The 27,420-nt window shown below is 42.9% G+C and overlaps 1 long non-coding RNA gene and 1 other non-coding gene across 2 annotated transcripts in view; both read right to left on the bottom strand.

Moving 5' to 3' along the window:
* Positions 1-27,420, bottom strand: part of LOC137770007 (uncharacterized) — a 297,898-nt gene that overhangs the window by 57,411 nt on the left and 213,067 nt on the right. The gene's annotated exons all lie outside the window — the stretch shown is intronic.
* TRNAR-CCG (transfer RNA arginine (anticodon CCG)) lies at positions 15,640-15,712 on the bottom strand. Its single transcript has one exon. It is a non-coding gene; the product is annotated as a tRNA-Arg (tRNA).

The following is a 27,420-nucleotide window of genomic DNA, read 5'->3' as shown; positions in this document are numbered from 1 at the left end:
ATTCTAGTGGAACTAAGCTAATAGATGAAGGAGCTCATTTTAGCTTGGGATAAAGGGTGAGGTGAATAAGGACTGAGGTGGGAGATGAGCAGGGCAGAGAGACTGCCTTAGATTGGCCATCAAAGAAGCCCCTTGAAAGAGAGGACATTTGAGCTAAACTTGGGCACAGAGATCCACAAAAGCCCTGAGGCAGGAGCAGATTTGGGCATGGCTGCAGCATAGTGAGCTGGGGGAGAATGGCAAAGCGTGTTTTCTATATTAGCCACCGACAAAACTGGGCATCAAACTTGCAAGCTAGAAATGTCAGTGTCATCCTCAACTCCTCTCTCTCTCTCTCTCTTATCCCCAGATTCACTGGGGCCCAAGTCCAGGTGATTCTTCTAAAACCTCTCAGGTGGGTCTCTTCCTTTCCATCTCTATTATCACTCTTCTTGGACTCTTTCACCTGGATCTGGGATTCACTCTCTTGCCTGCCTCTGTTCTCTTCCCACTTTAATCCAGTCTTCAAAAAGTTGCCTGAATGATCACTTGAAGATATAGCTCAGATACAGCTCAAAAACCCTCAGTGGCTCCCCATTGCCACTGAATGAAGTCCAAACCTCTTCACTTCTCTTTGGAAGTCTACATAATATGGCCCCCTGTTTACTTTTTGAGCGTGTCTCCCCACTCTGTGTCTAGACTCTGTTGTGAGAGGGCCGTTCTTTTGAGGTTGAAGTATTGCCTTCTCCTAAAATGCAAGTGAAATGAGAACTGAAGCCATAATCTGCCATTAATCTTTCAGCATGCATTAGGAAAGCAGATGTTTCTAAAGTCAGCTCCTCTAGACAGCAGAAAATTGGACCAGAAAGGAATCAAAGTGAAGACGGAGGAGGGAAGAGATAGGCTCAGTGCTAGGAGTAAGGATCAAGTTTAAGTCTGAACCTGAAGTGAGTAGCTCTTGGGGACAAGTACATGAATAGTGGGGGTGGAGGAAAGATCTAGAGTCACTGACAGAAAGTGGAATGGTAATTCACATATCATTCATCATTCACGGAAGGCCAGAGCTGAAAATGACCTTGGAGGTCCTCAAGTCCCACCCCTTACCACACAGAGGAGGGTAACCAACCCAGAAAGGGTAAGTGCGTTGCACCTGGTCCCACAGCTAGTCCGTAGGAGATCCAGCCTGGCCCTCAGCCCCCAGACTCCCAGGCTGTGCTGTCTCATCTCACTTCCCTCTAATCCATCTTCCCACCCTTTCTAGGGTGGAATGACCTCATGGAGTCAGGCCCAGAAACAGGGAGCCTGATGTTGCTGTAGAATGTAACAAAAAGCCAAGGGGAGGAGGGTTTTCTCCAGCCATCGGGGTTATACTTTCCCTGGCTTACAATGGAAGCACCCAGGTCCAAAGCGTCTGGGTCAGAGACAGAGGCTCCTTATCTCTGGCTGTGCTGATGTGACACATCAAGAAGCTGACAGGAAAACAACCAAGTCCATTTATTTGACTGCCATGATAAGTGAACTGGATCAGCTGTGCAGCCGGGCCAAGGAATTGCTTGGAAAGATGTCATTAGAGTGACCAAGAGAAAAAAATCACCCCTGGCAGCCAACCTAGTGGCCTCTTACAGCTAAAAATAGCCGTAGCATCATAATCTTTCTAAAGTGGTTTCACATCCATTATATCAAATTCACCACCCAACACATCTGTGGGGTAGGTACTATTTTCACTATTTAAGGATGAGGAAATGAGAAACAGAGGGCACACTCAAGGTCACATGAGCTCGTAAGTAGAAGAGTTGGAATTTGGGCACAGGTCTTATGATTTCAAATCCACATGACTAATATTATTTAACCTTAAAAAGGAATGAAATTCTGACACAGGTTACAACATGGATGAACCTTGAAGACATTATACTAAGGGAAATAAGCCAGACACAAAAGGACAAAAATACTGTATGATCCCACTTATATGAGTTACCTTGAGCAGTCAAATTCATAGAGACAGAAAGTAATGTGGTGGCTGCCAGGGGTTGGGAGGAGGAGGGGAATAACTATTGTTTAAGGGGTACAGAGTTTCAGTTGGGAATATGAAGAAGTCCCAGGGATGGATAGTGGTTAAAATGGTAAATTTTACGTTATGTATACTTTACCCCAATAAAAGATAAAATTGAAAAATATTTTTTCAAAATCCACATAAATGCAGTATTACCTGTCTTCTAACAATTCTATTTCTAAATCATAGTTTGTAGAATGCTGGAACTGAAAGGAGCCCTTAATTTACGGAAGAGGAAACTGAGGCCCAAAGAGGGACACTGATGAATGTGGGTCAGTCAGGAGGTTAGGAGCAGAGCATGTCCTCCCAGCTCTCCCAGTGCTTTCTGGCCTAAGTCACCTCTGCCTGTTCTCAAACCTCCATGGCTAGTGTCTCAGTCAGACACTTGGGCTGCCGTAACACAATGCCACAGACTGGGGGGTTTAAACAACAGAAATGTATTTTCTCACAGTTCTGGAGGCTGGAAGTCCAAGATCAATGTGCCAGCCAATTCAGTTCCTGGTGAGAACCCTCTTCCTGACTTGCTGATGGCCACCTTCTAGCTGTGTCCTCACATGGCAGAAAGAGAGAGATAGCTCTCTCTCCTCCTCTTCTTATAAGTCCACCAATCCTGTCATTTCAGGGCCCCACTCCTATGACTTCATTTAACCTTAATTACCTCCTGAAAGCCCTATCTACAAATGCAGTCACTTGGGGGAAGGGTGGTTAGGGCTTCAACATATGGATTTTGAGGCAAACAATTGAGACCATAGCAGCTAGCCACCTTACACTAGGCACTCACCACCTGCCAGGCCTTGTGCTTTTGCCGGAGCCTCCTCTCGTCTTTCCAGTCTTTCACTGGTGGAGTGCCCCTGGACTCAATCTTGGCTCTCTTCTTTGCCTATATCCACTACCTGAAGTGACTGAGGTCAGTTCCACGGCCTTCTCACAGTCATGTCTCCAGTCCTGATCTCGCCAATGAACTCAACATTTTCTTACTTGAAGATGCTAATGCATCTCAGATTTATACCTGAAACTAAACTCTTGATTGTTCTCCCCCAAACTTGTCCCTAGTTCATTTTCCCCCATTTTAGCAACCCTATTCCACTTGCTCGAAGTCAGCCTTTGACATTTCTCTTTCCATTCCAGGAAACCCATTTGCAAATCCTGTGAGCTCTGCATTAAAATGATTATTTCTCAATTTTAATTCTGGGTATTTTTCTGAAGAAAATGGAAACATTAATTTAAAATATATATATACACCCCTATGTTCATCGCAGCACTATTTACAATTGCCACGATATAGAAGCAACCTAAGTGTCCATTGATAGATGAATGGATAAAGAACATATTCCTCAGCCAAAAAAAAGAATGAATCTTGCCATTTGCAACAACATGGATGGACCTTCATGGTATTATGCAAAGTGAAATAAGGCAAACAGAGAAAGACAAACACTGTGTAATTTCCTTTATATGTGGACTCTAAAAAACCAAACAAATGAACAAACAAAACAAAACAGAAACAGACTCATAGATACAGAGAACAAACTGGTAGTTACCACAGGGGAGGGGTTGGGGGGACAGGCTAAACAGGTGGCAGGGATTAAGAGGTACAAACTTCCGGGCTTCCCTGGTGGCGCAGTGGTTGAGAATCCGCCTGCCAATGCAGGGGACACGGGTTCAAGCCCTGGTCCAGGAAGATCCCACATGTCGCAGAGCACCTAAGCCCGCGCCTCACAACTACTGAGCCTGTGCCCTAGAGCCCGGGAGCCACAACTACTGAGCTCACGCACCACAACTACTGAAGCCCGTGTGCCTAGAGCCCATGCTCCACAACAAGAGAAGCCACAGCAATGAGAAGCCCGTGCACTGCAACGAAGAGTAGCCCCCGCTCGCCGCAACTAGAGACAAAGCCCACGTGTAGCAACTAAGACCCAACGCAGTCAAAAATAAAAATAAATAAATTAAAAAAAAAAAAAGAGGTACAAACTTCTAGTTATAAAATAAATAAATCACAGGGAATATAATGTACTGCATAGGGAATATAGTCAATAATATTGTAACAACTTTGTATGTTAGCATTGTAACTAGACTTATCATCTTGATCATTTTGTAATGTATAAAAATATTGCATCACTATGTAGCACAACTGAAACTAATATAATATTGTATGTCAATTATAATTCAATAAGAAAAAGATTATTTCTCACCTTCCCTCCTCGAATTCTCCCCATACAAATTATCATCACTTCTTGGCCAGCCTATTGTAACAGGCTCCTGTCATGGATTCTGTGATGCACTAATCAGGTCTCCCTTCAGGACTGAGGCATTTGTTCCCCCAGCTGCTGGGGGTTCTGGCTGCTGAAGTCTCAGAGTTGCATCCCTCTTTGGGAATGGCCCTCAGAAAGGAGCTGCTTCACCCAAGGTTACTCTTCCCCCCAGATATCCACCTGGGTCAAGCCCTCATTTAATCCAGATGTCTGTTCAAATGCTATCTCATTACGAAGGCCCTCTGACCACTCGTATGCAAAATAATATCCCCTTTATTCTCTGGCTCCCTGACCCTGCTTTAATTTTTCTTCATAGCATGTCTCAGCCTCCGACCCATATTTATTTGTCTATTTATTTATTATTCTAGAATTTAAGCTCCAAATACTGGGGGTACGTGTGTCTGTGTGCACTGGCGACTGCTTAGCCCCAGCACCGAGAACAGAGTCTGGTGGCATATGGTAGACGTTTGTATCAGTTTCCTCTTGTGGCTGTAATAAAGTACCACAAACCTAGTGGCTTAAACAACACAAATTTATTATTGTGCAGCTCTGGAGGTCAGAAGTTTGAAATGGATCTCACTGGGCTAAAATCAAGGTGTAGACTGGGTGCATTCTGGAGGCTCTAGGGGAAAATATATTTTCTTGCTTTTTCCAGTTTCTAGAGGACTCCTGTATTCCTTGGTTTGTGGCCCTGTTTCTTCATCTTCAAAGTCAGCAGCAAAGCATCTTCAAATCTGTCTCTGACTCGTTCCTGCCCGCCCCCCACCCCGCCTCCTGCCTCCTTCTTCCAATTCTAAGGACTTTTGTGACTACACTTGGCCCATCCCATTAATCCAGGATAATTTTCCTATTTTAAGGTCAGCTGATTAGCAACCTTAATTCCGTCTGCAACATCACTTCCCTTTTGCCACACAACCTAACATATTCACAGGTTCTGGGGATAAGGACATGGATACCTCCGGGGGTGCCAATATTCAGCCAACCTCAACACTCAATGAATAGTTTATAAATAAATGAATGATTAATTATCTAATTTCACTCATTCAGCAATCCCTTAAAATCAGTGCTATTATTCTCCCTTTTTACAGATGAAGGAAATAAAGCCTGAAATGTTAAGTCACTTGCACTTAGCTAGTTCACCTAGCTAATAAATAACGAAACAGAATTTCAAATATAGACAGGCTGACTTGAATCAGTCTCTGACTGCCCCCACTTGCTTCATTTTCCTGTAATTGTCAACTCAATCTCCCGCACTAGACTCAGAGATGCTAGAAGGCAGAGACCATGGCTTTGTATATTTGCAACCCCAAAGCTCAGCCTAGGACCTGGCAAACAGCAACAAGAGCAACAACGGTAATAACAGTGGGAATGTATTGAGCACTTGACGTGTGCCAAGCACCGTTATAAACATTTTATCTGCACCCCAAAATATTTGTTGAGTGCATGTTGTATGGATAAAACCATCTTTTCTCACTAAATCTCATTTTTAGCCCTATCTAATACTCAAGCTCTATACTAAATGTGTAAATTAAGTCATATTGGATTGGAGAGGCTCTAAAATATCATCAAGAGTAGGTTTATTTCTGTCTTCTGGTCTGAATCCAGAATCCCAACTCATCATCAATCAGTCTGTCTAATGAATGAACATTCACTGTGAATAGATTTATCCATTCTAGATTAAGACTCTGATTTGACAAACTAGAAAATAATGACTAAGATACACAGAGGTCTTCCCAGTTCCCTAAGCACACTCACATATATATTTAACTCTCAGCATGGCATTGTACATAGGGGAAGAACATATTATTACTCCCACTTCATGACATGAAAGCTTAGACTCAGAAAACCTACATAGCTTGCCCAAGGTCATCCAAGTAGTGAGGACCACAGTCCAGATTTCCTCCTTCTAACTCCACACTTTTCTGCTATATTGTGCTGCCAAGTAGAACATCATATGCCTTTTAGAACGGGGACTGCCCATGCAGACTGGCAAAGCTCAGCGTCCATGTGGATTCACGGGGACTGTGCCAGCTCCTCGAATCTCGTTTACCCACTCAGATCACCCAGCCCTCCCGATTATGAGGTTTACAATTTCTCAGTCTGCACAATGAAAGAGAGGCCCTATGAATTCAAATCACTCCATAAAATCTACCAAAAAAACAAGTGGGGGAGCGGGGAAGAGGGAACAATTGCCATTGGGATGGCTTTTATTTGCCCTGAAAAATAATATTTTTACTGAATATAAATTCTGCAAGAGATTCAGGGGAAGAATTTAACAGGTTTAGGAGATTTCTATTCTGTTTTCTTTTTATCCACTTTTCTAAGCATCCTTTCTATTTCCACTGTGCTTTGAAAAGAGTGCAAGAGGACTCAGGCTCTGGGATAAAGAGAGAAAGAAGAATCCTGGAGTTACGGAGCCTGGCTAACCCCTTTTCTGTGAAGCTCTGTGTGCTCCTTTGTGCAGTAGTGAAGAGATGGGAAGAAAAGAATTGTCCCCACATTATCCACCACTAGGCCAGCCAAAAGGACCTCTGACTCAAGGAGTGAACCATACCCACTACAGCCTCATTCCCCTTGCATCTTTGTTGCCAGATGACACTCTCAGAGAACTCTGTCCCCACAGCAATTCTCCATGGTTTTGGGGTCAGGAGCTGCCACGGGAAAAGTATCTAATTCCACTTTCACACACTTGTGGTGTCAGCAACCCAAATATGGAGGTCAATTTTAATTGCATTTTCACTACTCAAAGGCAACAGTGCAGGGAAAGAAGCCCACTTGTCAGAATCAATGAAGAAATCTTCCAATTCATTTCTAGGCTATAATCACACTGAATTCACCTCACCAAACATCCTACAAGGTTTGGTGTTCCAAGCGACTGTGGGGTTTCTAAGTCCAATCCACATTGCATACTCTAGCCAGAGAGAATTTTCTAAAGCACAGATTTCTTCCTGTCAAGTCTGTTCTCCAAATTGTCTCCAGAGTGATTTTTCTAAAACATACACTCATTTATTCCACAAGAACATATTCAGTTGCTATTAGGTGCCAGGCACTTACCTAGGTATGGTGAGTGATCAAGGCAAGCAAGTATCTGTGTTTGTCTAGAGAGAGGAGACAATGTTAATCAAGTAAACAGATAAACAAGATTAATCAGATAACTTAGTAATAGAAAGAAATCAAAATAAGTCTTGGGATAGAAAGTGACATGGATGGAGTGATACTTTGGTGGTAAGTCACATTTGAACCAAGGCCTTAGAGACAAGAAGGAAATTATGCCAAGATCTAAGAGAATAGCATTCCAGACAAAGGAAGGAGGAAATCCAAAAGGTAGAAATGAACATGGTTGTTTGCAGAACACAAAGAAGGCCCAGGAGGCTGGAAGATACAATTAAAGGGAGAGTAGTGGGAGTTGAGGCAAGAGAAGAGAGGCTGGGACAGTAGTGGTAGAAAAGCAAATACACAGGTAGGCTCAAGACGTAGCTTGGAGGTAGATCTCATAGCTCTTTCTGATTGATTTGACACGGGACATAGGAAAAACATAATCAACGATGACTCTGTGTTTTGGGGTTTGAGCAACTGAGTGGATGGTGGTGCCATTTTGAGTGGGGGCAAGAAGGGAACAAAGGTGGGCGAAAAACAAGTGCTTTGCTTTGTCTGTGTTACATGTAAAATGTCCACTAGACATTCAAGTGAAAGTATCAAGTCAATAGCTGGATACACAAATCCAGAGGTAAACAGACAGTCTGGGGGAAACATAAATGTAAGTGTCATTGGCATATATCCTTGTTACTTGCAGCAGTGAAATTCCTGGGGAGAAAGGATAAAAAGAGGGAACAGCAGAGCCCTAAGGCACTCCAATATCCAGAGGTCTAGAAGTGGAGGAGGACCAGCAAAGGACAGTAAGAGAGGGTGGCCAGTGAGGTGGGAGGAAAACAAGGGGAATGCCACACAAAGACCCAGGAAAAGAAAGTGATCAAGAAGGAGGGAGCAATTAACTGTGTCAAGTGTTGCTAAGAAGTTTAGTTTAAAAAAAAAAAGGAAGAGAAGTGATCAGTGGCTTTAGCAAAATGGAAATCCCTGGTGACCTTGAGAGCAGAGGTTTCAGTGGGATGACTCACTCCTGCCTGGCACGGCACTCACAGCCCAGACTGGGGCTGGCAGATGCCTTCCAGGCTAGTGAGCACATGCTACAGGGTCCTAGATGAAAGGACACATGACAGTACCTCCTGGAGGGGAAGGTTTTATGCACAAGGGATGTCTGAGCTCTTACTTTAAGGTGTAAATGCGTTTACAGAGTGAGGAAAGCATGGGGGTGGCAGACAGGTGGGAGGATGGTGAAGGACATCAAAAGTAGAGGGAAGAAAACCTATGTGAAGGCACAATTGTGAAAGGACTTCGTATGCCTTGGGATGGTGCAGTGGGTGAACGGTGGCCCCCAAATAATATGTCTATATCCTCACACCTGCGAACCTGCGAATGTGATCTCATTTGGAAAAGGGGTCTTTGCTGATGCAATTAAGGATTTTGAAATGACTTCATCCTGGATTATTATGACAAGTACCCTTGTGAGAGAAAGGCAGAGGGAGATTGGAGACAGGAGAGAGGGGAAAGACCCACAAAGGCGAGGCGAGGATGGAGGCAGAGATGGGAGGGATGCCACCTCTGCAGAGCCATGGAAGGTAGAAGAGGCAGGGATGGATTCTCTCCTAGAGCCTTCAAAGGAAGCACGGGCCTTTCAACCTTGACTTCAGACTTCTAGTTTCTAAAGGTATGAAAGAGTATATTTCTGTTCTTTTAAGCCACCAAGTTTGTGATAATTTGCCTCAGCAGCCCTAGGAACCTAATACAGATAGACAGAAGTTCATTGTGGCAGGCGTTCAGGATGTTTTTCTGGGTGCCCAGTGACCCTTCTGTTACCCTTTTCTATCAGATGTGGATCTGAGCCATGCTCTCCTTCCCGGGTAGCAAAGAAAGCAGCCACTTACAGCTAGCCTGGCTTCTTTACAAGGAAAGCCAAGGCCTGTTAGTCAAAACCAGACATAACAGTGAGGACACCTAGGTTTCTAAAAGAGGCAAGGCCAAAATATGCTAATGGAAGGGAAAATCCTTTCCTCTATAGGACTTCAAATGGGGTGGACTCATTTTAAAAACAGACCAAAAACCCACTGCTGCCTGGGTGAGGCACATCTGCCTGGTAGGTAAGCATAAAGAAATCAGCCACCGCTCTCAGCAAAGATGATCTGAACTGGAACCGTGGACTCGCAATCACCCAGGGGACCAGAGCCACCCTTACCTCTCACTCTGGGACCTGCTGAAACCTGAGGTGTCACTCAAATTTGTGAGATCAGAGAGAGGTGGAGGAGGTTGTTGGGCAGAGGTGTGCAGTGAGGGCACCATGCCACAGAGGAGAGCATGTGGGGAAAGGGGACTCCACAGAGACAGGAACCCATCAGTGGAAAGGAGACATCGTCCAGGAGGACTTGAGGCCCCCTGTGTGGCGTAAAAGAACAAGGAATCAGTATCCAGATTTTGTGTCTTGATACTGTATGTCCCTTCTTAGATCTGGGAAAGAACCTCATAGAATGACACCATTGTCCACTGTCCGGCTGATGGGTCTGGTGAAGGCTGGTGGGGCAGGCTGGGGAGGGGAACCCCGGGTCTGGTGAAGGCCTTAGGTGCCTCTATTCTCTGGGACTGGAGGGGCGCTGTGTCTTGCACCACCCCACCTTCCCCACCTCCCCACCCGAGTTCCTATGTGAGAGAAGTCACCTTGGGCGATGACAGCAGCAAAGAAACCCCTCCCCAACTAAGCTGGGAGTAAAACCAAGGTACTGAGGTTTTCCAGCCATGATTAGATTTGCTTTATATAGCAATCACTCTAAGAGCAGTGTGGAAAATGGAGTGCATGGGAAGAAACTGGTAACAGAAAGATCACATTCCAGAATGTTTAAATAACAGTCCAAGAGAAGGATGAAGACGACCAGATGAAGGCAGTGGCAGTGTGGGCAGAAGCGCTCACTGAAGAGGGGGCCCTAACTTGGGAGACTGAGCTGAGAGCTGTTCTGTTAACCAAGATCTGGACAGAGGCGAGGGGCAGGATTCTCCACCTGATCCCTTTTCCCAGAAAACTGGGCTGTTGGAACACCAGGGCTCCTCAGGGGTCAAGAGAAATCCTGGGCATTTCCGTGTTTGAGGCTTTTGGTGCTTTAAATAAAAAGACAGAAATGCAAAAACAGGGCCAAATAAACCATGGTACCTCTGAAATATTTCCTTTTTAAAAATTATGGCTTTTAAACTGCATGCACAATGCAATGCATGTTTGTTTACTCTTCAAAGGCAATCATAGAAATTATCAATTTATTTATTATACCATCAGGGCTTTGGTCTCATAAAGAGATGCAATTTTCAGTTGTACGATGAGAGTCTTCTCTCAGGCTTGGCAGTGTCTCGCTGAGACTGTGTGCATAACCCCGATTAGAGATGAGGTTAAAAATAGACATCGGGGGCTCGACATGCATGTGAGACCTAGGCACACAGTCCGCTGGATAGACACAGGGGCCTGGATGTGGATGTCGAATCCTAAAAAACCGCCCAAAGAAATAATTAATCCAAAGGTGCTGGCTGGAAAGACCTAGAAGCCAGAGAGACCAGGCTGAGAGTAAAAGCAAGAAGCAAGAAGCAAGTAGAGCCCAGAAGCACCCCCAGACCCACCAGCTGGCAGCCACATGGGTGGGGATATGCTCTGAGACTTTAAGGAGACAGCCTGGAGCTGAATCACTTAGTCCCTCCAGCCAACTGGGCAAGAATAAAAGCACATTTCATAGGAACGCAGAGCTGCTGATCAGGTGGGAATTTGTCTCCCTCCCATAGTACTCTTTTGAGCCTTAAGTCCACTAGAGTGGCCTTTCTTGATTAGGATTCTGATCTATATTTGCTTATTCTCTTATCTTCTATCTCTCTCTCCCGGCACATGTACGATGGGGCAGTAGAGAGCAGTGAGAAGAGCACTGGCTTCGAGGTCACACAGATCTAGCTTCAAATTCTTGGGCACAGCAGTGCATTATTCTGAGCCTTGGTTTCTCTACTTGTAAAATGGGGATGATAGTAGTAACCGCATAGGATTTGTTGCAAAGATAAACAGATAATGGTTGTGAAGGTGCCTTGTGATCGCAAAGCATCACAGGCACTAGCCCAAAGTGAGGTCATGCTTATTGTAGTTGGTGTGGGGAACTCCCCCGGCCCAAGACGGGGAGTCAGGGGTTGTAGCCACAGCATCATAACTTGCAACCTAAGGTTCCAAGCAGCCATAGCTCCCTCCCTGTGACTCAGTGCCATGAGACGCCTTTCACCCCAACTTCTCTTTCTCTGAGGCCCATAACTACCTGTTTCACTCCAACTGGCTCTTGCATGGCCTAATTTGGATCTGTTTTTCCGTATATATGCCTTGAGCACCATCCTGAGCCCAGGTCCCCTTTCACCACCATACCTGCCCTACAAGGGCCCTCGCTTGGGCACTGACTGTGAACATACCTGGTCTCTATCGGTGGGAGGAGCAGAGTGAGGAGGGGAAACGCGGTCACACTGACCCTTCACCAAATATACGCCCATGGACAAGGCTTCACGTTTCATCCTAGTTGTTCTTCAAAGCCCAGCTAGCATATAACCTCCTCCAGAAAGCTCCTTGATGTTCCAGATGTTCTGAATTCTGAGTCTCATCTGCTTCCTCTAACGGTCCTGAGAACTCTGGGCCTAAAAATGATTATGATGTGAATTCATATAGATATTTCTCCTGCCAAATCTCCTTGATTTATCTATGATTTACATAGGTATCCTTCACAGTGCTGGACATATAGTGGACGCTCAGTAAAGTTTATTGAGATAAAAACAAATCCCCTCATTAAGGTTCTCTATCTACCAAAGGTATCTTTTCCCTGCCACAATGTCAGTGCTTTAGAGCAGAGATCAAGAAACCAAGACCCACCACCTGCTTTTGTAAATAAAGTTTTACTGGGACACAGCCATGTCTGCTTGTTTATTTAGTGTCTATTTCTGTTTTCATGCTACAGTGGCAGAGCTGAGAATCATGACAGAGACCTCACAGACTGCAAAGCCTAAAATATTTACTATCTGGCCCTTTACAATAATTTTGGTCACCCCTGTTTTACAGCAAGGAAGTCCAAATTTTCTCATCTACAACACAGGAATAATAGCAACAAGAACAACAACCAAAATCACAGAGCTGTGTGAAGATCAAAAAGGATAGTGGATGTAAAATTGTTCTGTAGAGGGCATCCACTCTGCCCACCACACGGGGTCAAGATGAGGCTGGAAATCTCAAGAGATGATGTGAGAAGTGTGAAGATTCACTTGAGGGATGGCCCGTCCCATCTAAGCTGACACCTGGTAAACATACAGTGCTGCACAAATACAGAACTCAAATATCTGCCCATAAGGAATCCAACTCCACCCCGCCCTCCAGGGCAGATTCTCTGCATACGACATTAACTCAGATGGGGCTGTGTCTGCGGGAGAGAATGAAATGGGCCCCTGAATGTTCCTGTTCCTCATTTATGATAAATGCTCTGAGAAGTAAGGAAGTTCTTTAATTAATGCCATTGGCAGATTTGCATAACTGCTGGTTGCAGTAGATAAGAATGATTTTTTACTTGATTTGACAGAGCTAACATGCAAACTCCAAAATATTTTCAATTAGCCTCCTAGCTAGTTATCAACATGGATCTCACACTTCCTAAGGTGGGCCTCCAAGTCTTGAGGCAGTGGCATGTTTTCAGACCCAGGGGAAGTGTGGGTGATGGGGTAGGCTGGTGGGGACAGAGCCCTGGGTTTATAAGGAAGAAGGAGACATTTCGTTGTGACTGAGCTGGAAGAGGTGCTCAGCACGAGGGCAGAGCTGGGGCTGGGATTTGAAGGCCATGCTGTTCCTGGCTTCAGGCTGTCTATGGGCTGGGATGGTAGGATAGGAGCTGTTCTCTTAATAGTGGGCATGAAGCACAGCTGCCTTCATCAGGCTGAGTTGTTTCATCCACCTTATTGAGATATGAAGTCTTCCCCAGAAAGGGGAAGCTGTGTGGGGATAAGCTTGACCCTCCCAGGCTCCTCATACCCACTTGGCTATCGTCTCCCCACCCCATGCTGTGTCGGTACTTTACTGTCCATCAGACACCTTCACTGCCATCATCCCACTGAACCTGGGAAGGAGACGGGGATCTGAACACTCTGATTGTGCAGAGGAGGAAACTGAGGTCCAGAAAGGAAACACTGCACGTGACCTCCCACCGGTGGCACACACACATGGGAACCTGGCTCCGGGCCCTGCGGTCTTTTTCTTCACCACGCTGCCCACTGTAGTCATGGCCTCCTGGCTCTCCAACCCTGACTACAAAACTCTAGGCTGGACCTTCTGATCCCGGTGCCAGCAGTGAGGCTGGACCTCTGCTAGGACCAGACTTTCTGTCTGAGATCCCCCTACTGGGTACCCCCAAATTCTGCTCCTGTGTCATTGACACACGAGTCCTGCCAGAGCTGGGGCTAGGGCAAGGAGGGGGAGGCAGCAGGGCACAAACTTAAGGAGGTGCTCACTTTCAGGGTCATGCAATTACCTTGTTATGAGGATTAAATGAAATAAAGTGCTTAGAAACAGAACCTGGCACACTGATAGTGCTATAAAACCATTCACTATTGTTAACAGTAGTAGTAGCACTAGTAGGAGTAGTGTTGAGAGAATCTCTGTTTCTTCCTCTGTTAACTAGGGATGAAATTAATTTTTGTCAGTGACTAGACTGTGACTGTTGTGAAGCTATATGAATGTGAGCTATTGTTCCAGAAGGCCTTACACTACTTTGGGGTCTCAACTGTCCCTGAATGAGGGACAGTTATCTTTGTCCTATTCATGGCCACAAGTAACCCCCAACCCTACCCTGGCCATCTTACATGCCAAGAAGCTTGGACTCCATGCTGGAGCTAACAGGAGCCACTGAGGATTTCAAGCTGAAAGTGATATGGCAAATCCATGTTTGATGAAGACCTCTCTGGCGGTGTGATCTTAGGCCAGAAAGGGCCAGACTTGAGGCAGGGAGGCCAGTTAGAGACAAGTGAACAGTCCTGGCAAGAGACAATGAGGTCTGAAGTAGGGCAGTGGCAGTGAGGCCAAGAAAGGACCACGCAAGAGAGTGTAGATGGGGAAGTGAAATATGTTCATCACTCCTGGAAAAACAACTGTGAATCAGTGATACCATCTTTATCCCCCAAAGCAAACAGATCCTTCATTAGTGCTAGCAATTGGGAGCTGTGCGAGGTTTGGTACCCACTAGCTGCTAAACGTGCATATAAAAGGAAGCACACCATATGCTGTGATGAGTTTATGCCAATTGGCCCCACTCAGATATATACAGCTTTAATTTTAACACTTTATTTGAACAAAAGTCTACTTCTAATGAAGCTTAGGATTCCCAGAGTTGCTTCCTGCTGGCCAATTTGACTTGATTTCTTTCCTCAGTGATGAAATGTCTCTTTCAATAAGTATGGCTAGGATTCAGATGTCAACTCAATAGAACAGGAAACTTCATGGACAGATGGAATGAGAGGTCCTTGAAGGTAATGAGCTCCCTGTCACTGGAAGCATTCAAGAAAAAGCTGGATGGCCACTTGATGGAGTTGTTGCAAAGAAGATTCAAACATCAGAAGGTGAGTGGGATGGGGATGTTAGACCTTATGACCTTTAAGGTCTTTAAGAACCATGACATTCTAAGAGGTTGAATCACAAATGTAATTCTTGGCTGATTAGGGGAAGCCCATAATCACAGCAGAGTCAGAATGAGGATCTAAGATTTTTCAAGCAAATTCAGAAGTTATAACCACCTTAGGGAAGAAATCTGGCCAACTCATGGGCCAAGATAGCCCTAGGGCATAAGAATGGAAACATCAGCGTTCAGTGTCATTCCTAAAGAGCCTGGAACAAATGAGAAATTTCTTTTAGGGATAAGAACTAGGAAAACACTTTGGTTTTCTCTTCTATGTAACTAACCATGTGTGTCTTTTCACTTTTGCCATTGGGAAGCTCAGAACTTAATTTGCACATGAAAATAACAACAGTGTAGACCCTTGTATTAGTCTGCCATCAGTGCTCTCTCCTATCCTACCTTACCACCATGCTGGCCTCTTATTTTAATGTATACCTTTCCTAGACCTAATACTGTTTGTTTGTTTGTTTGTTTAATATTTATTTATTTATTTATTTTGGCTGTGCTGGGTCTTAGTTGTGGCATGCGGGATCTTTGTTGCGGCATGTGAGATCTTCAGTTGTGGCATGCGAACTCCTAGTTGCAACATGCGTGTGGGATCTAGTTCCCTGACCAGGGATTGAACCCGTGACCCCTGCGTTCGGAGCGCAGAGTCTTAGCCACTGGACCACCAGGGAAGTCCCCCTAATACTGTTTTTAACCCATGGTTTACATTCTGTTGCTTCCTATAAACTACCTCAACTGCTCTGAGAAACAAGGAAGGAAATAAATAATAAAATACATAATAAACCACCATCTGGGATGCCAGTTATTGTATTCCACAGATAAATTGTGAGGAAACAGCACAGGGAGCATTACTCTGGGAGCCACTTGAGTTATCAACATTCCTGTGCTGTGGTGGGCGTGAAGTTAAGGTGCTTCCTGAACTCAGTCTCGCTTTCTGTAAAATGGGCTGAAGCACCGGCTGGGATTGGGCTTTGGCTCCCAAGATCGCCTTCTCCTAGTGCCCTGCCCAGGTTCCCAAGTGCATCTCCAAATGCTGTCTCTCTGCCAAGTTCAGGCCTTCCCTGGACTTTGAGGTTTCCTGCCCATAAACAACATCCTAGGCTTCTTATTTTTTTTTTAAACAATACATGTATATAGTATTCATTATGTTTCTTGCACTATTTTGAATAGTGTAATATAGTGATTAATGTAAATTTCATAATGATTTTATGACAGAGGTACTCTTTATGCCCATTTTAAAGATAGAAAAACTGAGGCCTTTACAGACAAAAAGTCACTCGTAATTGACAGAGCCAGATTCAAAACCCAGGAAACTAAGCTCTGAGTTCATGCTCTTAACTATATGCTCCTTCAAATCCAGTCATGACTTTGGCTCAGCTCCCTGACCTTATTAGGATCCTTAACCTGGATTATTAGCTCTCCTGGATTATTGCCCTCCTGCCACCCAATTAAGCAAAGATTTTTCTGAGTACCTACTCTGGGTCATGCTCTATGCTGCACTGGGGACAGGAGTCAAACATATACCTCACTCACCAGAATCCAAAGAGGAATTAAATAAATGCTATGTGGAAGTTCCGGCAATGGGCTATGTCAATGGCACTTCCATTGGTGGAGATGGTGATGGAAGGGGGTGGAGAAGAGCACTGCAAGTGGAGGGAAAAGCATGAACAAGGCCGCTCTGGGCATGAAAGTACATGGTATGTGCCCCAGGGTCTGGCTCTTGGCTTTCTCTCCAGTCTGGTCTTGTATCACTTTTCCCATTCAACTGTTTTTAATATATGTTTATTGAGTGCCAACTATTAGTCAGGTTTTGCTCTAGGTGCTGAGGATACAGCAATCAAGAAGACAGCTTCATTCATGACCCCTACAAGGTAATGGAGAGATACAGTTCATTAACAAGTAAAAATTATATGCCACATGGTGGTAAGTGTGATGAAGAACATGCAGAGTAATGGGACTGAGAGTGGTGGAGGGTCACTGTTATAGGAAGAGTGATCAGAGAAGGCCACTTTGATAGGATAACATTTAGCAGAAACTCACATGGAATGAAGGAGTGAGCTGTGAAGATAACTGGTATGATGGTGTCATAGGTAGAAGGGAGAAAAAATGCAGGTGCCCAGAAAATGAACTATGTTTGCCATTTTGAAGAATAGCAAAATGAGGTTGGCAGGAGAGGGGAAGGGTGAGGAAATGAGATCTGAGCTATAGTAGGGCTCTGGACCATGTAGGGTCTTGTTCACTAGAATAAGGACTTTGGATTTTGCTCTCACAAAAGGAAGCATTGCAAGCTGTTGTGGGCCAAGCCATTACAGCCACTCGAACCTTTCTAAATCTCCGCGCAAAGCCAAGTTCTGTCCTACCTCAGGGCCTTTACCCGTGCTCTGCCCCCTGCCAGGAATATCCTCTCCTATCTCTTTGCTGAGCCATTTCCTATTCCCCTAAATGCAGTCCCTCAGGGAAGCTGGTCCTGACCCTCCCAAATAGATTAGATTCCCCTGCTGAACAACCTCACCATTCTATACTTCCCTTTTGTGGCACTTAGCAAAACTACCATTACATAATATAAACCATTACATGATATAACTTTCATTTATTACTGTTTCTTCCACTAGATAGCCAGCTCCATGAAGTGAAACTGTGTGCCTTTCCTCTTCACCCCTGTATCTTCAGCACCCAGCACAGGGTCTGATTCTTAAGAAGTACTCAATAAATATTTGTTGAATGAATGCAAGAATAAATAAGTGAAAGATAAGGATGAGAAGGCAGGTTGGAGCTTCTAACCCTGGGCTGGGGAGCAATTTAGGCCTTAAACCATAAAGAGGCCACATGGAAAGCATATGAGGGGTGTGGTTCAAGGTACAACTAGGCCAAGCTCCTGATGGCTATGAGCAGGAGAGATGGAAAGGTAGTGAGACTGAAGGTAAAAAGAATAGAAATCAATTTTTAAAACTGTTTGGTGGACTCCCTGCCCTGTGTAAAATTCTCATACTAAGAAAAAATATATGTTATAGATGCTTTCATGAATCTGAGGACTCACAAAGGCCTCAAGGTATATCCCATGGGATTCCTCTGCAGATGGTGATAATAAGCAGCTAGTAGTGCACCAAACAACAAAAACAAGTGCCAAGGAGCGGAAACTATACTTTATGGCAGTCAGGAGAACTGGGTTTACTCATTCATTCATTCATTGTTCACGCAATAAATATTGATTATTGGCCACAAATTAGGGGCTAGGCCTTGGACAGGCATTGGATTTAGGCTTTGTTTGTTACCTACAAAATATACAGACTCGGACAAGTCATTTAACCTCTCCATATAAGGAGGAAAAGAGCCCTCATTTTTAAGGGAATGGTCATCCCTATTAAAGGGAAGTAAAAAGCCCTCCGGTACTTGAGCTGGGTCTCTATATGGAAAGAGATGATATAATAAAGGCCCTTAATTCTGTCCCTTGAGTTTCCTTTCCCTCTTGGAGTTATCACTTTGATTCTGGCTGGCACACCCAAAAAGTCTAGAATTGTTGTCAGCATTTGCTTTGTGGCCTAGCAAAATCCCTACTTACTCCTCAAGGCCCACATCAAATGTCAGAGCTCTTGACACCTTCCCTGGCTCCCTACTCCATAAATCCCTCCCATCCTGCCCCGCTTTGAACACTCAGTGCCTCGGGTGTTATACAGCTGACCACTCCTTGTGACTTATAGTTGGGTTCATCTGAGAACGGTGCTTTCTCCCTTACTTCCCCAGCCTTTGGCTAAGTGTCTGACCCAGAGCAACATTCTCTGTAGCTAAATGGGTAAAAAACCACCAGGCCAGCAGAATAGCTGACAAACCATGCTGGGGTAGGAAGAAGTTCAAACAGACTTACTATAACCAGAAAGAGACCTCTCAACTAAACCAGCCAAGAATATCATTTAGCCTCTCCGTATAAGGAGGAAAAGATGACAGCAGCTTACTTAGCCATCTGTGTGGGGATGTGCCAGGTCTCCAGATGGGAGTTTGAACCCGAGGTGACACACCCTTGATGCCTTTCAGGCCTTGGGCATCTCTGGCTTAGGGTTGCTAATACCTTTTCTAACGTTACTAATTAAGGGACAAATACAAGACACAAACTCTTAAATCGAGCAGTTGTTCCACATATATCAAAACTATGTTATCTCACTATATTGCTTTCACTTTGTCTAAAAAACAAACTTTAGTTTGTTGAGTACTACTCTGTGCAGGCATTGTGCTAAGTGTTTTATGTGTGTTATATAAAACCAATGTAGTGAAATGAAGGAAGCTGTTCATTTTGTTTTTTTAATTTTGTTGAAGTATAGTTGATTTACAATGTTGTGTTAGTTTCTGCTGTACAGCAAAGTGATTCCATAAACATATATATATTCTCTTTCATATTCTTTTCCATTATGGCTTTTTGCAGGATATTGAATATAGTTCCCTGTGCAGTACAATAGGACCTTGCTGTTTATCCGTCCTATATATAGTAATTTGCATCTTCTAATCCCAAACTCCCAGCCCTGAGGGAAGTTGTTTTTATATCCCCCCTTGGGACACGTCTCAGAGAGAAAACTTGAATATAATTGTAAGCAATATTTTGATGGACAATTTGAGTGAGAGATGAGACCCCAAAAGACATACTGAAGTAACAACAGATGAGTGCTAAAATTTTCTTCTGATAAACAGTCAGATGTTCACTTAATGGCAGGGCTTTTGAACTGCTGAGTAGCAAGATGACTCTGGACTGTGTAATTGTGTGCAAGTTTGGGGCAGAACTGAATTGTTCAGAAATCATAGAGAAGAGGCTGAAGACAGTGTTCTGGAGGAATCTTGGGGACTGTGGGATTTCCCATCTCTCCTGGGAAATCACCAGAAAATTCTTCCTTATTCCCCAATGTTCTTGGGACATGAGGATTATTTGACAGGCTAGAAAGAGAATCTGAGGTCAGAAAGTCAGCAGACATAGGGGAATAGTCATAAATCTGGTTACGTTTAATCCACAACCCCATGAGGCAAAAACTATCACCCTCATCTTACAGTTGAGGAAACCGAGGCTCATATAGATTAACAAACTTGTCCAACATATACAGCTAAAAGTGGCTGGGCAGCCATTCAAAACACAGCTGCTTAATTCCAATGCCTATAATGTTTAACCCTAGGAGACACTTCCCTCTGTGGTTCGATGACTGTTTCTTACCTATCAAAAGTTTGATAAGTTTACTGCTTTGATAAGGTTACTGCTCTCCCTGATTTTATTTTAAGCCATATTAATGACCGGAGAAATAGTTGTACACAGAATAGAAGGAGAGGAATGCTTATAGCCATGGAGTGTAAATAGCCTACTGATCTCCCATCTTCAGAAAGAGACCAGAAGTGAAACTTCAGCAGGAGGAGTAATTGCATGTAAGGGAGGGGAGCAGCCTCTTTGCACACATGGGCACACGCTGCTGAAAACGAGATTTGAGTTATCATTGCCATAGTCTTGACAAACGCCCACTATGGAATGACATCACTGCCAAAGCCCAATTAGCTCAGAGAAGACCCTGGCACTGGATGATGTTCCTTCAAGATGGCATGAAATTCCAAATATAGATTGGGTCCGCACTGGGCGATGATTCAAGAAATCGTATTGGCCGGTTCACAGGACAGCTTGGCAACTAGAAATCCTTTAAACAGGCTTTTGAAAGTGTATTACCCTCTAAAAAGACAGAAGTATAATAATTATACCCCAGATTCCTCAGTAAACATCTCAAAAAAGAAATGCAGAGGTTTTCTGTAAATGGTGTGGTTGTATCATAAATTATACTTAGAGAAGATGAAGGAAAAGTTTATCAAGATGCATCATTTTCTGGAGTTACTTTGTGTTTTCAGGGAAACAATTGTTAATCATTTAAAATAGCAAAAATTCCTCACATTTTATAGCTCTTTACAATTTACTGCATGCTTTCATGTACTTTATCTGATCTTACCCTCACAACAACTCCATGTGATTACTGTCACCATTTTATAAATGAAACCTTAAGTTTAGAGAGGTATATTTTGAGGATTGAGAACAGGAATGTTGTATCACTCTTCTTTGTGCCATCAGCATGTTTCCTAGGGCCTGACATATCACAAGGACACTATAAATGTGAATGGAATGGAATACACTGGAGTAGAACTGAGTGACTCGCCCAAGCCAGAAAGTAACAACAACAGAACTCATAGCTCAGTACTCATTACCTGATGTGCTGCGACATCATTCAGCCAAATGTTTACCATGCACCTGTTTTGTACCTGGGCATGTGACAAACATTGGAGGATAAGAAGATCATGGAAGAAGGCCAGGTGTAAAAGAAGCATAAGACATGGTTCTTGTGAGAAACTGAATATACAAATGGACAACGGCCAGACCACAAATATAGATAGAACTCTGACCCACAGTCTGCAGCCATCAGACTATGAAGTCAAACAACAACTCCTGTAGCAATCAGCCCCAAGTGGCAGGAACTGATTGATAACTGACAGCTTCCCTAATTTTTGTTCTGACTTCCAACTTAGGATCAACCAGAAAAAGCCAAATATGTCCTACTAGCCCCACCCCTAGTTAGCCCTCCTCCAGCTTTCCCGTGCCAACAGCCTCCAATCAGGACATGCTTCAAGCCTTTTCTTTTTTCCACTATAAAGCTTTTCCACTCCCCTGCCTGCCTTTGAATCTCTGCTAAACCCAAGTGATGGCGGCTGACTCCCTTGCTATTGCAAACTCTGAATAAATAGCTTTTCTTCTTCTCATTTGGGTGGGGTGGTCTTTGTTTATTTGTACACTTGTGTTTAAGGCACTTATACTACAGTGAGGAGAGAAGAAAGAACAAGATATATACATAGGAAACAAAACAAGAGTTACAAAACACTGCCAAAATGAGTGGTCAATTGCTTGATAAAACAAGGATTCTTAAGTATTAGTAGTGCAAAGAAATCAGTTATAGCTGCCTGGAGGAAGTATTCTATTACCAGTTGACTTGTCTCTGGTAAGGGGTATAGAGGTGGCCTGGATGGACAGGGTGTGAGGAATACCCAGTCACGAGTTGTCACAGAGATGACCAGGCTTCCTAGGCTCACCGACCACTATGCATGTCTATAGATGCACAAAGTATCGAAAAGACCATGGATATTTCTCCTGTCACTTTTAAGTGCTGGATAAAAACTGGAAGGCTAGAGGGCCCACGTCTTCTTCCAGTTAAAATGTGTAACCATGAAAGACAAGCAACTATAGGAGGTGGACATTTAGATACATAAGAGGGGTGAAGAGTTAGGTGTTCAGGACCTAACTCTGATAATAACTCTCATTATCTGGTTGATAATGAGCTTTTGGAAAGGTACAAGGGAATCCTATCAAAACCACAAGATTCTTCAACAACCTGATAAAACATTAGTTCATATAATAATTACTGAGCGGTTAAGCTGTGTCAAGTATCCTTCAAGGAGCTAGAGATACACCAGTGAATAACATGGACTATGCCCTCACAGCCCTAACAATCACTTGCTTTAAATTAAAATTTCAAAGAAAAGGAAGAAAAATGCCAGGAAAATTCTAAATCGGATCATAACAGAGTTTTACATAGAAGATATAGGAAGTATCCAACAGTGCTGAGAAACCAATAGGAGAGGCAACCCAGGTATCCTTGGATATCTACACACCAGTGCCCAGAGTATGGACATAAACAAAGTCACCCTAAAATGTTAACATTGACTAGGAAATATGTAGAACTTAAGAGGACTCATATATCAGTCCTGTTATCAACTGGCTTTAAACTTCCATCCTTCCCATCCTCCAAAGGCTATCAGAATAGTATCTTAACTCTAACATAGTTGTGATCATGTCCCTCTCCTGCTCAAAACATTTTAGTGACTCCCCATTACCTAGTGCATGTTTTTCAAAGCCCTCTGTTATGTGGCCTCAATAAATATTCCAGTGCATTCTTCCAAAAACCCTATCCCCCAAAGATCCCTTGCTCCATTCACTCTAGATCTGTGTTGTCCAATATGGTAGCCTCTAGCCACATGTGACTATTTCAATTTAAATTGATTAAAATTAAATTAAAGATCCAATTCCTCAGGAGTATTGGCCACATTTAAAGTGCCCAATGGCCACATGTAGCTAGTGGCTACCACGTTGAACAGTACAGATATAGAACATATCCATCATCATAGAAAGTTCTATCAGACAACACCCTTCTAGACTAATCACCAGTCTCTGAACACATTCTTTGATTCCTCACTTCTGTGCCTTTAGTCATTCTGATCCTTCTGTCTAAAATGCCATTCCTCATCTCTATCTAAAAGAATTCTAGACATTGTTAAATTTTCCATTCAAATGCCACTTCCTCCAGGAAGCTTTCCTAAGTAAAAATTAATTGCTGTCCTCTGTGTTCCTTCGAGTTACATGGAACCACTGTTTTGTCACTAATCATACTCTGCCTTGAACTAAGGTCCTTGCGTAACTGTTTCCTCCAACAGAGAAAAAAGTTCTTTTAGGGCTTTGTATCTGGTAAAGTGTCTTACACATAGTTAAGGACCAAAAAACTTTTGGCTTTCTGTTAAATCCTGGTTGAACTGACTCCTGACTAAAACAAAGCAATGGGAAAGAGAATGACAATACCCAAAGGAAGAAATGAGTGGTAGGCAGAATAATGCCCCCACCCCCAAAGATGTTCATGACCTCATCCCCAGAACCTGTAAATATATTAGGTTACATGACAGAGGGGGAATTAAGGCTGCAGATGGCATTCAGGTTGCTAATCAGCTGACTCTAAAATAAGGAGATTATCCTGGATTGTCCAGCTGGGCTCAAAGGAATCACAGAGGCCCTTAAGAGTGGAAAAGGGAGGTAGAAGAGAGAGAGCCAGAGAGATGGTAGTGTAAGGATTTGGCCAAACATTACTGTCTTTGAAAACTAAAGAAGGGGTCATAAGCCACAGAATGCGGGCAACCTCTAGAAGCAAGAAAAGGCAAGGAAACGAATCCTTCCTAGAACCTCTGTCTAGGAAGAGCAGCCCTGCTGATACTTTGATTTTAACCCAATGAGACCCATTTTGGACTTCTGACTCCCAGAACTATAAGATAATAAATTTGCATTTGTTTAGCCATTAAATTGTGGTGATTTGTTACAGCAGCAACACAGAGTGGCAAAGGAATATCAGAAGTCAAGATGCATGAGTTTTGCATGGATCAAAAACTGACAATATTTGTATTCTTCATCTAGCACTTGACCTCCAAACATTTGTCCTATGAGAACAATCAGAATTCTCATGAAGGTTAATACCAGGATGTTCATTTACAGCATTATTTATGCCAGTAAAAAGGCCAGTAAGAAGGGACTAATAGCTAGCCACACAACACAGTATGATGTGGCCATTAAAAAATATCACTTCTTTGAAAAATATTCAGCGACATGGGAAAAGCTGATGATCAAGTTCAAAAAGCAGGATACAAAACAATATATGATACCAATATTGTAAAAGTTGAAGAAAATGTTAATGATGGATTAAAAAATATTTTAATGTTAGTGATAGTAATCTTTGTGGAATAAGATTAGGGGAAATTTTTGTTTTTCTATTTATACATTTTTGTATCTTCCAGTTGTTATGAGCATGAATTACTTTTACAATCAGAAAAATAAGCAATTTTCTTATATAAAGCAAGCCCCCCAGGTAACAAGAACCACAAAATTAATCATGCTTTTGACTGAGTATTCTCATTCATGAAAATGTATCCTAAGGAAATAATTCAAAAGAAGAAAAAAATCTTATAAGTAAAAAGGCTTTCACAGCAATGTTACTTATAATAGTTTAAAATTGAAAGCCACCTGAATATCCAGCAATTTAATTATGATAAAGCAAATTATAATATATTTGCTTGATAGACTATTTGGGAAGTCATAAAAATAATTAACACAAAGACTATCTAGAAATACAGAAACTACAGAATAATGCAAAGTGAAAAGCTCAAGCAAAAAACACAACATTTACAATTATAATAACTCCAATTACATGTGGATAAAGATGGGAAAAAGAGATAGGAATTATAAGTAGTTGCTATGTTAAAGAAAAGGGGTTCTGAGCGTAATTTGTATAAAGTTGTTTTGATAGTAAATACAACTATCTGATAAAAACACACAATGGCATGTAAATCAAGAAACCTGAGGAATAAAGACTGGTTAAGAGCACTGGAATAACAATGATAACAGAAATAGAAGCAATATCTGCAAGAAAGGACACACGAGACCACCCACACAGGGATACGTATTTTCATTCATCTATCCAGCAAATATTTATTGAGCCTGTTTCCTCACATATGAATAAAACTGTAATGAAAAATGAGGAAATGACAAACGTAAAATTTAGAGTTTGAGATACTCTTGGGGAATTAGGCAAATTCTATTGAGGAGGGGAACCCAGAGAGTTTCATAAGGATTGGTAATTTTTTAAGCTATTTCTTTTTTTTTTTTTTTTTGGCTGTGTTGGGTCTTCGTTGCTGCGTGCTGGCTTCCTCTAGTTGTGGTGAACGGGGGCTACTCTTCGTTGTGGTGAGCGGGCTTCTCATTGCGGTGGCTTCTCTTGTTGTGGAGCACGGGCTCTAGGCGCATGGGCTTCAGTAGTTGTGGCCCGTGAGCTCAGTAGTTGTGGCTCGCGGGCTCTAGAGCGCAGGCTCAGTAGTTGTGGTGCACGGGCTTAGTTGCTCCGCGGCATGTGGGATCTTCCTGGACCAGGGCTCGAACCCATGTTCCCGGAATTGGCAGGCAGATTCTTAACTGCTGCGCCACCAGGGAAGTCCCTAAGCTATTTCTTAAATTGGGTACATGGATGTTCTTTTAATTATTCTTCTGATGTTTCACAAGTGCTTAAACAGTGCTTGGCACATAGTGACTCACTCTAGAAATTGTCGTAGAATGAAACTTTTCAGTGGCTCCGTAAAGAAAGCTCAAACTCTTTAATGTGGTGCACAGAACTGGTCTGGACCTAATTTATTAACACCTATGACGTCGCACCTAATCTACAGTTACTCTTGTTCACTAGTCGCCAAAAACACAGGAAGCTTTTGGTGCCTCCGAGAGTTTGTTTCTTCTTCTTGGAATGATCTTCTTCACCTAGAGAGCCCCTAATCTCAGGCCCAGTCCACCATACCTGCTTTGTAAAACCTTGTTGATCTCCCTAATTGCTTTCTCCTCTGTGTCCCTGTGGTGTTTTCCTTATTTAATGCATTAGAAGCTGACTTGCACTAATCTATTTCAGTCTCTCACGTTAATGCTATATTGCTTACAAAGTCCACTTAGCTCCATTATATTTGCAATAACACCGTGAATCTTAATTAGCCCACTTAACAGATGCAAAGTCTGAGCTTCCAAAGGTCAAATGATTTGCTAAATTCACAGTTGATAAGTGAAAGAGCAGGACTTGAACACTGGTCTTCAGATCATGTAGCCTCTGAAAGGACAGGGCTATCAGGGCAAGGGAGGGCAAAAGGAGGCTAAGGGGATAAAACTGAAGTCTCTAACAATACAGTCAGCATTTATAAGATGAGAAAGGCCATTTTCATGAGAATTAAGATAGGCCATGAAGATCTATTTCAGTGAGGTTAAGACACTTAAGTTATACCTGTTAAAGTAGAAGGTAGAATGGATTAAAAGAATAACCACAAAATTTTTTTTTAATGTCAAATGAATTCAACACAATGAGCCCTACATCTCACCAAGAGATTCCCAAATAGCAGACCAGTCTCTAAATTAGGGAACCATGTGTTATTTTTTCTCTTATTCCAAGTGTCTAGAATAAAGCCTGGAACTAAAAAAGGACTCAATACATGCTGAATTAATGAATGAATGAAAGGAGATGCCATTACAAAGCACAATTAGTTTTTAGCTTTCCTGCAACTGTTTCTCCTCGGCCACTTGGCCCTTTGAGTTCAGGGGAACTGAACTTCTTAAGTTTCTTAAGCATTCAGTAATTCAGATCCTGAGGCATGTCTCTCATGCTCAAAACCCAATCAAAATATTCATTTGTTTGAACAGGTCAGCAAGTATTTAGGCAGTAAACTGGATTTAGACAGCAAACACCTGCTCTATCTTCTATACTATCTTTAACATTTAAGACATGTACAATGCCTGATTTGAAATATACCCAAAAGCCACAGATCCAAAGAACAGAAAATCTACAAAGCAAGAAACCTTGACTTGTCATAGATAAATGGCTCTGATGAAACTAACAGTAATTTGGAACAAAAAGACACCATCGAAAAACTCAAGGGCTTTGAAACCATCCCATCGAGTGCCAGTGGCTATCCACTTTATAAGCTGATCATAGAAAAACATGTTTTTGGAAAATTAGTCACTGACAAATCAGCCTTTAGCAAT

This window comes from Eschrichtius robustus, chromosome 10 (genome assembly GCF_028021215.1).
Source record: "Eschrichtius robustus isolate mEscRob2 chromosome 10, mEscRob2.pri, whole genome shotgun sequence".
In the NCBI taxonomy this organism is placed as follows: Eukaryota; Metazoa; Chordata; class Mammalia; order Artiodactyla; family Eschrichtiidae; genus Eschrichtius; species Eschrichtius robustus.
The sequence above is the reverse complement of the archived record's forward strand: the minus strand, read 5'-3'. Positions and strand labels throughout refer to the sequence as shown.